At 36.6% G+C, this 16363-nt stretch overlaps 1 long non-coding RNA gene across 1 annotated transcript in view; it reads right to left on the bottom strand.

Annotated features, from left to right (window-relative positions):
- Positions 1-254: 254 nt before the first annotated feature.
- Positions 255-16363, bottom strand: part of LOC138835127 (uncharacterized) — a 34680-nt gene continuing 18571 nt past the window's right edge. Inside the window, exons 3-4 of the long non-coding RNA XR_011374457.1 lie at positions 2547-2729; positions 255-544 (exon numbers count right to left, since the gene is read on the bottom strand). This is a non-coding gene — a long non-coding RNA (uncharacterized lncRNA). The remainder of the gene's footprint in view (positions 545-2546; positions 2730-16363) is intronic.

Genomic DNA, 16363 nt, shown 5'->3' with positions numbered 1-16363 from the left:
CACTACCATTATTAGGGAGAGTCACACTGAATATGCAGCAACAATACTGCAGCAACCTTAGCTGCCTTTGAATTGTACCTCCAATGTTGAGACCAAGGTCAATCCTGCAATTTAATCACATATTTAATGACATCTGATCATTTCAAGCCCTGGTTTAAAATCCAGCTATCAATGCTCTTACCAGTGTGAAAGGTCTCACTCGTTTAGGTTTTTTGTTTATCTTCTTGTATTTCAGATACTGATTAGATGTTGGTTTTTGAGATCGAGCTTTTAGTTTGCATTTGATTTGTGGAGGTGATTCCAGGTGAACGGCATATATTGTAATGTAAATAATTTGATGTTTTGACATATGAATTTAATTTTGGCAATTGAGGAAGTGAATACACATCACTTACAAAAGTTTCTTTATATGTGTTAGTATTGCTTTATTGTGAACTTCCTTAAAAGCAGTCATAGTAGCACATATCCTTAATCCCATCTCTTCTGTCACTGAGACAAGGCTTGAAACGTCTAGATAATTTGTCACTTCATAGTGAGAACCTTTCTACAAAGAAGGGGGAGAGAATAGCAAAAAGAGCAAATTAACCTACCATCAGTTTTGTTATATATTCCTTACACTTTGTCATTAAGACCACCATAATAGTACTTTTTATTATTCCTTACAATGCTCTTTCCCTGTTCTGAGCTATCCTTTATGGGTCTAAAAGAAATTAGAAATATACTTCAGGAAAGTATTAAGCATATAATATGCAATGTTTGCCTAAATTGTCTTGTTATTGGAAAGACACTTGTATTTTTTTATTCTGGTAACAAAGATTATAAACTAAGTTACAATTGTATTCCAGATGGAACACAGACTAGAAACATGAAGGGCAGCACTAAAGAATGCTACTGGTACCACTAATATAGTAAATAAATTTAGGCAAACCTCCTTTAGAATAAAAGCCACAGGACAGCCCCAACATTACTTTCATTGTTTCATGTGAAGAATAGAATATTTTTTTTAGTAAAGACAAATTTTCACAGATATTACCATCAATTGGGTAAATATTTCTGAAGGCATTCAGAAAGGATGCTGTGAGAGAAGCAGATTTATCTGGGACTTATTCAAAACACCATTCCAAGCACTGCACCTGCACTAGAGTAGTTTTAGTGCTCATGACAGTTCTGCAATTTAGGAAAGGAATTCAATATATCACTCAAAAAGACCTAGCCAACAAGGCCAAGCAAATTTCCCAAGTACCTAAGAGTGACCATAATTCAAATCCAGTTTTCCACAAGGCATATCTGAGGCAATTTTGTAAATGTCACATTCATTACCTTTTAAGAACTATGGAGTAGATGAAGCCACATTATCTTCTTCATTATGGTTATAATGGCAACAAAATTGCTACAGAATATAAATATTTTTAAATGAAAAGGGTATGGGTAATGACTTGTATCAAATGATCTTTGTATCAAATAAAGATCGGTTTAATTTCTAGAGATATAGCTGAATGAACATCATACAGCTTTCAATGTTTGTGGAAGTAATTGGTGTAACAGTTTAAGGAGTAACAAATCCATGTCAACGACACCTATGCTTATGAATACAGGCTTTTATCATTAAGTACCTTGAATGCACATGGAATAGTTTGTTAGTGATATATAATCCAAAAGGAATATTTTTTGTGAATAGGTACTTTGTTGTACTAAAAAAATCTATTCACTGTTCCAAAACATGTATTAATTTAATGGATAGTATTGTTATTACTATAATGTATGTATAATATATGTAATGTTATTATAATATATAAATGATATATGTATAGTATAATTACTGATATTCTATTACTACTATAAATTATATATGTATAAAATTTGTTTTATTATTATACTGTGAAGGATACAAGGAATGACTTTATTTAAATAAACATATTTGTATGTTTTAGGTGCATGTTATTTTTGTGCCAGTACTGAGGTTTGAACTATGGCCTGGTGTTTTCCTTGAGCCATTTTGCTCAGTGCTAGCAGTTTACAACTTGAACCCCAGGACAACTTCATACTTTTTTCTTGGCTAATTGTCTGTATGAGTCTCAGAGTTATTTTCTGTTTGGACTAGCTTCAAACAGCTATCTTCAGATCTCTACCTACTAAGTAGCTGTGATTATCCGTGGCATGTTCTTAAGTCATTATTATTGAGTGTTCAATAATATTTTGATATTTCATTTCTAAACCAATTCAGAATAAAAAACTACTTATTGGGTAAAACTTTATTTTGCAACAGAAACTGTAAGGACCCTTACTTTAAAATCAGATTTCAAAGGTATTGCTAGTATAATTCTTTGTCTTACAAGCAGAAAAATTACATAAACATCCCTATCTTAACCGTCTCATTTTCAACAGTATACAAACTACAATATAAACATTCATCTTCCAGAAATCACACCTCTCTAATTACATATTCACCTTTGATTATTCTCCACATGATTATGAACATCCTCTAAGATAGGCTAAACTTATCCACTAGAGTCAGCCTACCACAGCAAACACATTGTAATACTTACTGAATAAATTTGCTTGTCCTCATCCTTATCAGATTTGCAGCTACTTCAGTAAAGAGTATTTTCTGCTGCTTTGCTTGTAGAAAACATCATCCTGTTCTATTTCCCAGCAAAGAAACTGTGGTTGGCAGGCTTGAGAACTGTTAGATTCAGAGGTTCTTTAGTTTTGAATTTTTCCTTTTCTTTCTTGGTAGGTAAGTTGGAATAAGAAAAAAAATTAAGCAGTGTAATTTAGTTTAAATGAAAAGACATTTATTTGAAAATGTATATGTCTGAGTCAAGCAGAAAAGTTCAGATAAGTTGATGTTAGGAAAATGAACCCTAAGATATGTATTCAAATGTTTTTTTCTTTCAGGTGATTGTTTCTAACACATTTATAAGATTATTTCTTTCTTGCTTTGTATGTCCCTCCCTCACTGTATTTGAGGTTGGTATAATTTGTGGAGGGGAAGGGAAAAAAACAAATCGTTTAAATAGGTATACAGGTGGATTCATTGCAACAATGAGATGTACAAGTAGTTATGTGGAAAAACGAACTTTACAACTTTGATGGGTGGGGAGACTAGGATTGTGGGAGGGGTGAGGGGAGGATGGGAAGGGATGGGAAAGGGAAACAAAGGAGGAGGCTACAATGCATGATTGGAAATGTACTTATTATCTTGCCCATGTAATTGTAACACCCTCTGTACAGTATTTTCACAATAAAAATGAAAAAGAAAGAAAAGAAAGAAAATACTACAAGTTGTTGTTATTTAAATTAATTTTTAATTCAAATAGAATGGGGTTGGGTTTAGTGGTGCTTGACTTACTATTTAGAAGGCTGAAAGTTGAGGATCATAGTTTCAAGACAGACAAGCTAAAATGGACCATGGTACTCACAGACAAGGTGAAATGGACTATGGTACCCTTACCTTCAACTAAGAACCAAAAAGCTAAAGGTGGATCTGTGGCTCAAATGGAAGAATGCCAACCTTGAGCAAAAAAGAAAAGCAAAAGGACCTGAAATTAAGTCCTAGCACTAGCACATAGATAATATATATATACATATATATATACACACACTATATGTATATATATGTATGTCAATATGTAAATTATATATGTATATGTATGTATATATAATTATATAATAAATTATTTGCAAGTGTCAACTATATACAAGCAAGCATTTAGTCTTGCTCTTAAAAACAGAATCATACACAATTATGAATCCCTGTGATTTATAGGAGCCAACATATATAGAAATGTAAATGACTAGATTAGGAAATTAATAGAATGATTTTTGTTATAGAATAGACTGTATGCACAAGATTAGGCAAATGATACTAAGTCTTTTTCCAAAACATTGAAAGAAAAAGCATTATAGTACAAGAAATCGCATTTAGATATGGACTATGCCACTCAGTAAACAGGTTGATCAGGAAAATATGATAGCTATATGCATATAAATATGCATATGTGTGTATAAACATGCACAGTGGAATTTTATTTATCTATTATAAAGAATGATAATGCATCATTTGCAAAGAAAGGAAAGAAATTGGGGGAAATCATGTTAAGTGAAAGATGGGAAGAAAGTCAAACCCAGGGAGATATGTTTTCTGTTATATAGGACGGTAGACATGATCAGGATCAATACAATATGCACACTTTGGGGTGGAATCCAAGTATACACCTAGTTATGAACTGAAATATGGTTGGTTCAGAGAAGAATGTAAATAATGTAATTCCTTAGACTAGCTAACTAACCTTCCAACAAAATAAACACCAGGAATCAAGTACTCAGAGGTAGGACTGGGATCAAGGTAGGGAGAAATAGATATATGAAGCAATAAAGTGGGGATAATTGCAATGATCTAACTTAATGCATATCCCATAAAATGAAGAAATTGAGGAAAAGTTGGTAGTGAGAGCATTGGGGAAAATTATGAAAGAGGTGACATTGATCAAGATCCAGTGTACTCATGTACTCATGTATTGAATGTCAACTCCTATGTACATGTTGAAATCAAAATAAACTTTAAAAGCCCAATATTCGGTATGCTTATGGAAATATTACAGTGATGGTGGTTCTCTGAATAACTAAACAAGAACGAAGAGTTCAAGAAAGTAAGTAGCAGAAAGGAAATCATGTTCAGCTGGGGAAGAAGTTTAAGATGGGGCAGATTAATGAAAACAGGAATGGATAGCAAATACAATCATAATATTAATGATACATATGTAAAAATGGAACCAGGTAACTTGGAGGATGGGTAGTGTTGGGAAAGATGGGGTAGATCAATGTAACACTAATCAAGATGCATTATACTAATAAACTCATTGAATTGAAACCTCTTTGCAAAACAACTTTATGATAAATACAAATGAATGAAAACAAACACAAGAATTGAATTTGTATTCCATTTCTTATAGCACAAGTAATATATAGTAAGCTATAATTTGGACAAAATACAAAATTAATAAACTACATGACAAAATAGGAAACTGGAAATATGAGTAATATTGCCTTTGGAAATATACATGCCTTATACATTTCAAAAATATCAATATTCTGATTACTTCGATTTTCTTTTGAAAATAAAGTGATCTATAAACTTTGACACACAATTATCATAATGTTTAATGATACATAATTTAGCTAGATTTCCTAAGAAAACCATTTTTATTTATCTTATATTATAAAATATAAGGAACTGTTATGACACCACTATACTGTAACACAGATACTGAAGGTTTGCTCTTAAATCGCTCCACAGGAGACTGTTACATATAAGCTGCTACAAGTTGCAAAATCCCAAATATAAGTTAAATTACTTAGAAGGAAATGGTAGGAGGACAATTATTATCGTTCACAATCAATATCAGCCTTGGACATCCTGAAAGAGAGTAAGTCAGAGACAAATGTGTTTGTTTCACCAGGCCTCTACTTCCAAACTAGAAGTGTTGGAAAGACCCATCATGGCAACCTACTACTAAAAGCCAGACCACTAGATAGTCAGATCCTCTAAGACTCCTACATGGAAGACTATCTCTGACCCGCATGCTCTTCTTTTCACCAAAGAAACAGTGCATTTAGTAATTTATGTTTTTTGAATTTAGATAATGAATGAACATTTTTCATACAAATCAAGTTTGAAATACCTTTGATATATTTTCCCATGCTTAAAACTAGCAATACAATAAATAATAGTAGCCACAACTTGGAACTTTTCTGCATCAATGGAAAAACAATCTTGAAAAAATGGATTCTGGGAAGAACCGATTAAATCCAGGGATGCATCTATTTTACACACAATTGTTCAAGTGGAAGGAAGGCCAACATAGTTTCATTAAAGTAAGAATTAGTCAAAGGTCTGCACATCCACACTTAAAAAATATTATATTTGTTTTAAACTTGCTGATTGTACTCTAGGTAGACTTTGTAGACTTGGTTATTGTTGACAGACAAAATCTACTTGAGTAAGACATAGGAACCTTAAGCAAGACTTCCTGATAAAGCACATGGTGAGTTAGAAGAGGAAACCATAGTCAAAAAATGAAACTTACTTTTTGTTGGTCACAGCACATGAACTCAGGGACTGAGTACTGTCCTTCAGCTCTTTGGTTCAAAGCTAGCCCTCTCCAACTTTGGTACAGAGTACCACTTCTGATTTTTTGTTGGGTAACTAGAGAGAAATCTCATAGACCTTCTTCTCAGGCTAGCTTAGAACCCCCATCCTCAGATCTCCGTCTCCTGCATATGTAGGATTGTAGTTATAAGCCATCAGTATCCACCACCCCCAAACGGAAACGTTTGAGATTCTAATAAGTTCAATTTTCAGTGGAAACCTCAAAAAGTATGGCAAGGAAAGACCTCCTAGAATTGTTCTTGCTACTAAAGAATTGAAGCTACAGAGTGAGCAACCAGGAAGTTGTCTGTTAGTATAGATGTAAGTCTAGAAGGGTGCCATTAATTTCAGTTATTTTTTTCAATATGATGATCTTCAGTACAAACCTGAACTTGTCACAATGCATCTACCTCTTGGCATGAGCTGAGCCTGGACCTATTCTACCTCAAATGCAAGAGATGCAAAAGAATAGCTCACAGTTTTGGAATGAGTTTCATCAATGTACACCAAATATGCATATACTTCAGTCGAGTTGACCATGCAGATGAATCTGTTTTTCTAACCTTCTTCCATCTTCTATCATTCAACAGCTTTTGATGAATCTCATTTTGTACCTCTTTATTCAACTTCTCAAGATAATTTCTTATTAAGCTTCTAAAATTGTCTTTTCCCCCAATTGTTGCCTTCTTAACATTGCCTCAAATTATAAACTATATATGATTGTCCTGTATGTGTTCACTGATATATTTAAATTTTGGTCTACCATCCACATATTATAGGATATCTTTAGCCTGCTATAACTGCTCTGAAAATCATTATGGAGGTTCCTCACCAAAGCAAAAACACAATGCCATAAAACCAAGTGAAATTAGGATTGTGTATATCCAAAAATATTTTTGAAATGAAATAGTAGAAGCATTCACTTCTCTTATATCCCAGTATATGTTTATAGCTATGAATATTACATTTTCTTTATTCCCTCTTTCTGGTACACCTAGGTGGACTGCAGAGATTGATTGTTATGAATGCTCCTGCCATGAACATGGATATTCATGTTGAATCATATTCCTTCAATATGTATCCAAGTTGTTGTAAAGGTCATTAAAATATGTGTCTTTTTTGGCATTGTGTAAACTTCCATTCTGAGCTGCTTATGGGTTGCACTAGTTTATAATGCCACACAACTGAATATTCCTGATTTATTTCAACCTCTCCAGCATTTGTTTTTATTTGTTTGAGTTGTGATAAGTATTCTGATGTGTAATATGGAATCTCAGTGACTTTTTGATACATATTTCCTTTGTGGATAAGAATTTCAAATATTTCATTTATTTATTAAACATTTACATTTGTAATACATTCCTAATCAGTGACTTTCTTTTTTTTTGTTATTTGATCAATTTTTAAGTTTTAGAATTTGTGATTTTTTTTCCCATTCCAACTATTCACCTTAGTAAAAAAAAATTATCACTACAGTGCACAATTTACTAAAATCAAGCGATTGTACATTTATAACACTGTTTTTGTTTTTTTTTTTACAACCAGGCAATTATTTCAATAAAGACGCCCAACTTCTTTCACTAGAAAGATAGATTGAAAGGATAGTATCTCATATTAGCCCTAAGCTAATCTCAGAATTACCAGTCACAGGGAAGGCCCCAAGAGTTGGGCTAAGTAAAATGCACTTACACATTAAAAACAGCATTTCAAGTGATCAAAGGGCTTCATAAATTTTTTAAAAGGCCCACCTTCAACAAGCAAATGGTGCAGTTCACAAGCAGACCATAGGAATCTGAACATCAAGAAGATCAAAGGATAAAAGTATACAGAAGGGGGGCTGAGAAGGTGGCTCAGTGGTAGAGCGCTTGCCTTGCATGCCTGAGGCCCTGGGTTCGATTCCTCAGCACCACATAAGAAAAAAGAAAAAAGCCGGAAGTGGTGCTGTGGCTCAAGTGGTAGAGCGCTAGCCTTGAGCTGAAGAGCTGTGGGACAGTGCCCAGGCCCAGAGTTCAGGCCCCACAACCGGACCCAAAAAAAAATTTATAAAGAAAGACAACTTTAGAACGTTGACTCAGAATTGGGGGGGGGGACAACCACTAGATACCAAAACTCAATGTTGAAGTGAAGAAGTGTTTTACCCCAAACCTCAGCTGTGTTTGATTCTCTCACATCACACAGACACACACACACACAGACACACACACACACACACACACACACACACACACACACACACACACACCCCTCATGTACACAAAGAACCCTAGGGGCAGTTGTTTCTGGGACAGTGAAGCTTTTTTATTCTTCCTTTTAGATAATCAAATGTGATGTTGTGGTTGGCTTCACAGCCACCCCACACCTGAGCAGGAGGGAAAGGATTCCTGAGACTGCAGGATGGCCTTGTGTACCCCTGGCTTCCTGTGTAAGATTGTAGTTCGTGGACTCCTAGGCCAAGCTAAACAGCGGGTACAGTTTGGCTGGAGGATGGCACCCCAGAGCTCTGCATGCATGCATGGGAAGCCCTGTGAGCATGTCTGGGATGGCCTTTCAGCAGTGTGGAGAAGCTGACACCTGTAGTTGGACATGGCAGCAGGCAGGAGAATAGCAGGAATCCTAAAGACAGGAGAGGCACAGGAGTGAATGCGCTTTTCCATGGAGAAACCTAGACTACACGAATGAAGTTCCCAGCCCACACAAGACGGCCACTGCTCAGGTCCCCAGATGTCCTATCTGGTCTTGTCCACAAAGCCTGGTCCTGATCTAGAGCTGGAACCTCCCCGGCTGTCCTGGGCTCAGTGCCGCAGGAGCAGTGAACTCCAGATGTGCTTCCTACGCCCAGTCATTGCAACTCAATGATTATAGTCACAATTCTTCTTTCCCTGGTATCCTAGTTTCTGCTACTCTGTTCTACTACCCATAATTCATAGTACCATGGCTCCAGCCACCTGATTCCCTGACACCCCTGACACTGATACTCCATTCCCTAAGTAAAAAAGGGCAGAGTGGGCACAGCCAGTCGACTTTGGTACTCCTGGCATCTTTCAGGCACATTGGAACCAATTATTCCTCAGGTATTTAACATGAGCTACTAACTGCAGGTGGAAAGGGAAAAAAGTTATACGGAGGTGACTAAAATGTAGAGTCATCAACATATCATCGGTTGCTAGGAAAAGAAGGCCTTAAGGTAAAAGTTAATGAGAAGAGAAAATTTTACAAAGAATATTGGGGATGATGAAATAGGTTTAGCTTAGTCTCATACTAGTGATCTGATTTATTTTATGACACAGATATGTAACTTTTGCATTTTAAAAATTGATGAAGATGCATATATGTGGTACTTATATTAATTTATGGAATAGTTGCATATAATTAATGCTATTCAATATTTTATGTTCTATGATAGTTAACTCATGAGTCTACCATTGTCAATATGAATTGAGCTATTAACAAATGGAATTTCACTGTCAAATACTACAAGGAGATTACTGGTGCTAGTACCGAAATGAAAGCTAGTAAAACTGAATAAAGCTACAAGTTTGAAAGGAGGGGGTAGTGTTAAGGACTTCTTCACCATGGAATCTGGGAAGACTAGAATGTGTTTTCTTGAAATACTTGTTTTTTTAACCTTGTTAGAAATCAGAACATTATTATTTATTCTTGCTTTTTGGGACCTTTTTAGTGAATGGTTTACAAAAAATTATCAACATGACTTTGAAAATTCACTGATGTGAATTATCAGATGAACATTATATGCAAAGCTTCCCTGAGATGCAGGCAAGCTGGATTCCTTTTCTATTAAATTAATGAAATAAGCTTAGTTTTGAATGGATGGACAGTCCATGACATTTGTTCCCAAACAAGAAAAGATACAGGAGAAAATAAAAGAGAAAGGAGACCCAAGCCTCCTGAAATTAGCGGAAATATATAGAAATATAATTTAAAAAATCATGGTTCAAAGTAAACCATGGCAGGAAAATCTGTGAGACTCTTATCTCCAATTAACCACCAGAAAGGAGGAAGTGTTGCTGTGGCTCAAGTGGTAGATGCTTCTGCTTGATCTGAGGAGTTCAGCAACATGTTAACACTCAGGCACAGAGTTCAAGCCCCACAAATTACAAAAAGGAATTTTAAAAAATTAAAGCATCAAACAACCTGAAGATGTTGTCCAGAGTAAAGAGTGTGGCCTTATGCATTTACATGACTTAGTCACTTGCAACCTAATTTATCAGGTGAGGGTTGGTGATTTGTGTGAGTGCCAAAACCTGCAAAACTATTTTGCACTTTACCAAGGAAGGAGGGATTGGAGGAAGGGGAAAGGTGTTTGGCGGTCATTCCTTTTGGTTCAGTGGTTGTTTTCTGGAGTCAAATTCAGAGAAATTTCCCTGCTAATCCTACTTGCATGGGGAACTAAGGAGCTATGCCCTGGAAGTGGACTTTGTCCTGTCCTTCGCCTGGTTCCAACTCCCACTGGGTAATCAAAGTCCCTCTTCAGGACCAAGATGCCTTGAAGACAACTTATCCACCGGGCAGGTGGACCTAACCACAGCCAGAAAGGCAAAATGTGCCATGTCAAGGGCAGCACATGAGATCAACACATGAGACCAGAGATTTTTTGTCATTCTCATTTTGTATTACCACTTTGATTCTGCAAAATAATATGTTGATTTTAACACCTCTCACCTCTCCCCCCGCATTGGTAAAGCTCACAAAACTCCTTCTTTTGGCTCCCAGGACACTTAACTCTTAGGTTTGTCCAATCGTTTCCATGATAGAGAATGACTTAATTGTATTTTGAACACATAAAGCATGCATATAAAACTAGCACATTTTGATCTTAGGAGAAAATAGCCTGTTCCCCTCACAAATTTATTGACTGTTAGGCAGTTTTAGAGGGGAATCTGTTTTCCTTTTTAGATAAAAGGCTTGTAGGAAACTATGTTCATAATCTGGCTGCTCCTCCCCACACACCTAAAATACAAATTTCACAAGAATTTACAAGAAAGAATACAAAAACCAAACACTGGGAATGCTCAGAAACAGAATGTTTTCAAAACCCAGAATATAACTTTGTTGTCTGAGGGAGGGGCTCTCTTTATATCAATTAACCAACACAAAAGAGGAGCCATTAGTACCTGACATTAGTGTCAATGGTTGCTATTCCAAGGACAAGGAGCTGGACAGACTGATCTGGTGGGAGGTTGCAGGGAAGAAATCTTCCACAGTGACTTGGGTACAAAAGTTGGAGTTACCACCTCTGTGCCTGTCTTTCTTCTTGCAGCACAACAGAGTTTTCCCCTGCTCCAAGAAAGCTATCTATGTACAAGCAGATCTAGAGAAAGGCTTTGGTTCAGTAGGCCCCATCATGCAATGCATGATGACCCTTCCCAAGGAAGGGTCATTCAAGCCCTGGGCCTACAGGCCGGTGCTAGAGTACTTCAGTGGGCACCGTGCCATGTACGCCTATGCCCAGGTAGAGCTTCCAGTGACTGCAGTTGGCTCTGTGCTGTGGCACCATCCTAGCCCGCCAGCATGTCTTCTCCCACAGTCCCCTGGTATTGCAGAAGGTGGGCGAGCTGCAGTGAGGCTTCTACTTCACCAGAGGCCCCAGCATGCCTAGTGCGCATGAAGAGGCTGCCATCTAAACTACTAATTTTATGGAGCAGTTGTAAATAAGGTTATACACATTAGTGTATGCACAATGTTATATCCTGAGTCTGTAGTTTCCAAAGGACATTGAACTCTATACTAGCAAAAATAGGTTTTATTGTTTGTATTTATAAGGCCATAATGGCAAACTGAAATAAAAGTACAATAAAGTTGTTATCCAAAAACACAGTATTAAATATCAGAATTTGAAAAAAGTTGCATGTAAGTAGTGCAAATGTAGTTATACTAGAATGATAAAATACACACAAACTATATTACTTTAGTTACATTCAAAAATAAAAAATAAGGAATTACAGAAAGAATACCAACTGTATATAAAATATTAACATGGTTTTAAAGGTTGAAATAATATAGTTAATATATATTGCTGTAATAAAACATAATATTTCTATGTTCTGGTTCTGTTTATATCACTGAAGGAAAATATTAGAAAATAGAAAGTATATGTGGCACATGTTGCTTCCGGTCCCAAGAAGGGGAGTGGAACTTCTGAATGTGTGTCCTGGGAAGGTCCCCATGACCAGCCCACGAAGACCCATCAGAGGTCCGTGTGGTGACCTTGCAGGGGCTCCAGCGTACCACAAGGATACTGCATTGTATCTCTAAAGCCTTCACCTTTGTACTACACTGAGATTTAGGGAGTAAGAGGGTAATGGGGCTTAGAAAAAGAGTTGTGATATTCTAAGAGAATATCTAAAACACCAGTCCACAAATCCACATTTTCAGTAAGGTACCTTTCTACCTGAATATAGGAAAAATACAGTGAACCAAAGAAAGTGGACCCTAGAACTAAGCAAAAGTTACTAACCAGATATGACTGAGGCAAGCAAATTTAACCTAACACATAAATATGCAAAATCTGCACTGTTTATACGAATACACTTGGAAACAAAATGCAATAGAAGATAGATACCTTGTATTAATACTTACTCAGCTAGGCCACGGTGGCTCGTAACTACAGTCCTATATAGGAAAATTGAAGCTTTTGTGAATAACAAGTATACAAGATTCCATTTCATAAATAACCAGGAAAAGATTAGCTGGACCGGCACTGGTGATACATACCCGTAATCCTACTTACTCAGGAGGCTGAGATCTGAGGATCATGGTTCAAAGCCAGCCCAGGGAGGAACGTATGTTAGACTCATCTCCAAATAACCAGTAAAAAAACCGGAAGTGGCACTGTGGCTCAAGTGGTAGAGCACTCGCCTTGACTTGAAGAGCTCAGGAACAGCGCCTAGGCCCAGAGGTCAAGCCCCATGACCAACAAAAAAAGCTAGGTTGGAAGCACGACTTAAGTGGTAGAGTGACAAGCAAGCAAGCTGAATCCTTGAGTTCAAACCCTGGTACAAGCTAACAAGGAAGGAAACATATTCCCAACATTTTCTTTTCATGAAGGGAAGGAATGAGGTGGTTGTTCCATCAATCTTATCTAGGGAAATAATCAGTGATCCTTCTGGCAATCCCCAAGATGACAGAACCGATATCTTCTCTTTTTAAGAGAAGTTCTCTCTCTCTCTCTCTCTCTCTCTCTCTCTCTCTCTCTCTCTCTCTCTCTCTCTCTCTCTCTCTCTCTCTCTCTCTCTCTCTCTCTCTCTCTCTCTCTCTCTCTCTCTCTCTCTCTCTCTCTCTCTCTCTCTCTGTGTCCATTGTGGGCTTGAATTCAGAGGCTGGGAGCTGACCCTGAGTATTTTTGCTCAAACTAGTGCTCTACCAATTTGAACCAAATTGCCACTTTCAGTTCTGGTGCTTACTTCAAGATAAGCATCTCATGGATTTTTCCTGCCTGGGCTTGTCTTTGAATCTCAATCCTCAGATCTCAGCCTCCTGAGGAGCTAGGATTATAGGCCTGAGCAACCTGTGCCCAGTTAAGGGAAGTCCCTAACAGGATGATCATCTGAATGCCAATGAATGATTCCTACCATTCTCTGTCTGATGTACTGTTAGACTCAAATTTTGTCTGAGTACTTACTAATAAGTTGTTTAACCCCTGTGCTTCCATGTAAGAAAGTTAACAGTTAACTGCTCAGAGCAATCCAGAGTTCAGTGAATTAATACACAGAAGTTCTATAAAGAGAAGATGTTGGCACACAGTAATACTTAGGAAATGTTATTTTTTATAACAAAATACAAGTAGTGACAGTTATCCTCACATATTATTGAACATATGGGACAAGGAACATTTCAACTTCCTCTAAGGAAGCAACATCAAAAAAGAAGAGCAACTGTGATTGTCAGTAAAAAGAAAACAGTATCCATCTAGAATTTATATAACTGAGAAGTGCACATTATATATTATTGAAAGCAGCAATGTTAAATCAGTATTAGGCAAGACTGAGATCAGCCAGTGTTACAGTCATTTGATATAGTTTTTCCAACTTTCAAAAGCTTGACAAGGGAGTACAGAAACAAGGATTTCTCAGCATGGTTGTCCAACATGGCTACTCTATAGGGCAGCACCAGGAGTTCAACTAGATGCTTAGTAACAGCTATAGTCAGCAGAGATTTGTTGACTAGACCTCATGGAGATTGCCATCTCTCAGATAGATCACACAATCGTTAGTCTTTTATGAATGCTACAGTATCTCCATAAATATGAAGGTTAGGATGATGTTATAATTCATTCTGTTACTCACCCTCATATCACCCAACTATATATAAATGTTCATTGGTTCAGAAAGAATATTATGTGTTCCCAGAGGTATCCAGTTCACATAATTTCCCAACATTCATATAAATTTATATCTCTTTAGACAACTCATGGCTTAATTCATCATATTAAATATTAATCCTATTTTTCCAACATATTTTGTAGTTTTTGTTAAGAAAAATAGAAAAAGAGATAGGAGCAGGTTGGACTCTCCATCTTTTCAAAAAATATTTACAATATTTAATATACAAAAAGTAATAAGAATTAAAGATTAATTTTATAGTTGTTTTCCTTACTCTGATGTCTTTGTTTTTAATGGTTTCCTTTGTACAATTTAAATCTATTGTGTTATCCTATTTATTTAGGTCTGATACTTAAAAATGTTGTTTCTTCTTTCCTTGTATATAATTCAGTGACAGTGAACTCAGTTTTTCTCAGGTTTTCATGTGTTTTAGCCTTTAAAATTTTTCAGAAGTTTAATTTAGAAGTAAAACAGAAAGATCCTTGATAGAAGTCAGTACTATATTTTCATGTTTAGTCATTCTCAGAAAGAAAGTCGTCAATGAAAATATGTATTATGCAAAGTTATGATATGCTTGAGTGTCAAATTTCTGTACAAACTGGGGAGATGTTTAGGTTATTATGAAAACTGACATGTGCCATGCATTCACTTGATTTCAATCTCCTCCCACTCCAATCAGTGCCAAATTAAAACCTCCTTTCTCTCCCACGTCATCTGAATATTTCATATTTCTGATTTTATATCAAAACATACAAGTAAAAGAAGTGAAATGAGAACATCATGTGTAATAAATAAAAGGATATCTGCTAATCATTTAGGTAATATAACCAATTTCCAACCTTAAAACAAAATTGTTTCTTATAGTGGCATGCAATATTCAATATATTCTGGCCAGATACAATGGATTGAGGCTTATGTTTGTTTTTTTTGTAACACTCAGGGAGTTTTACATGCTAGACAAGAGTTCTACCACCATGCCATACCACCAGCCCACAGGGAATAACCCTTGCTTTCATTGTATTTGATGTTGGTATAAATTGTGTAGGAGAAGGCAAAAACAACCCATTTAAATAGGGATACATTGCAACAATGATATATACAAGCCATTATGTTGAAAACTATCTTTACAACTTTGGCCGGATAGAGGGGCAAGATGGGAAAGGATAGGAAGGGGAAACAAAGGAGGAGGCAACAATGCTTGATAAGAAATATACTCATTACATTTCCCATGTAATTGTAACCCCTCTGTATGATATTTTCACAATAAAATCTTTAAAAAAGAAAAGAAAAAAGAATGTAGTAAATCTTAAAAGCTGATATAAACTTATAACAGCTCTTACAGCCTCACCCACTCCTTGTCGGCTGGTGGTATGGCATGGTGGTGGACTCTCCATCTTGACAGGCTAGGACTACTTACTGAGAATCAATAAGGGGCAACCAAACTTCCTGGAGGAATGGAGGCTACAAGGAGGTGGGGTTGGAGGTGGACTTTTGTGGAGTCTCAGTCAGGGGGCAGAGGTTATCAAGGAGGTTATCAAAAGGCTATTAGGGCTGAGAGATGGGGACATTCAATCAGCTCACAGTGGAATGTTGGAGGCCAGGCTTGGGTCAGACTGCCCTGCCTGCACATCAAGTCCACACATACCTGGGTTTTGCTTGGTGTCCATATGCACCTGGGACAGTAGGGGGGGTGGTCAATCTTTCATATTCCATCCTTAGGTATATAAGAAGTTTGGGACAAGACGGGAGAAGTAAGTCCTTAATATAGGTCTTTGGATAGATAAAAGGATTGGGCTGGAAGAAGAGATCAGGAAAGAGTTGTTATACTCTTCTTGGAGATTCTTCATCTGGTCCTATTGGGGATTTATTATCC

The sequence above is a fragment of the Dipodomys merriami genome, unplaced genomic scaffold, assembly GCF_024711535.1.
Source record: "Dipodomys merriami isolate MVZ:Mamm:240054 unplaced genomic scaffold, mDipMer1.0.p SCAF_23, whole genome shotgun sequence".
NCBI classification, from domain to species: Eukaryota; Metazoa; Chordata; class Mammalia; order Rodentia; family Heteromyidae; genus Dipodomys; species Dipodomys merriami.
This window is presented reverse-complemented; position numbering and strand designations above follow the sequence as displayed.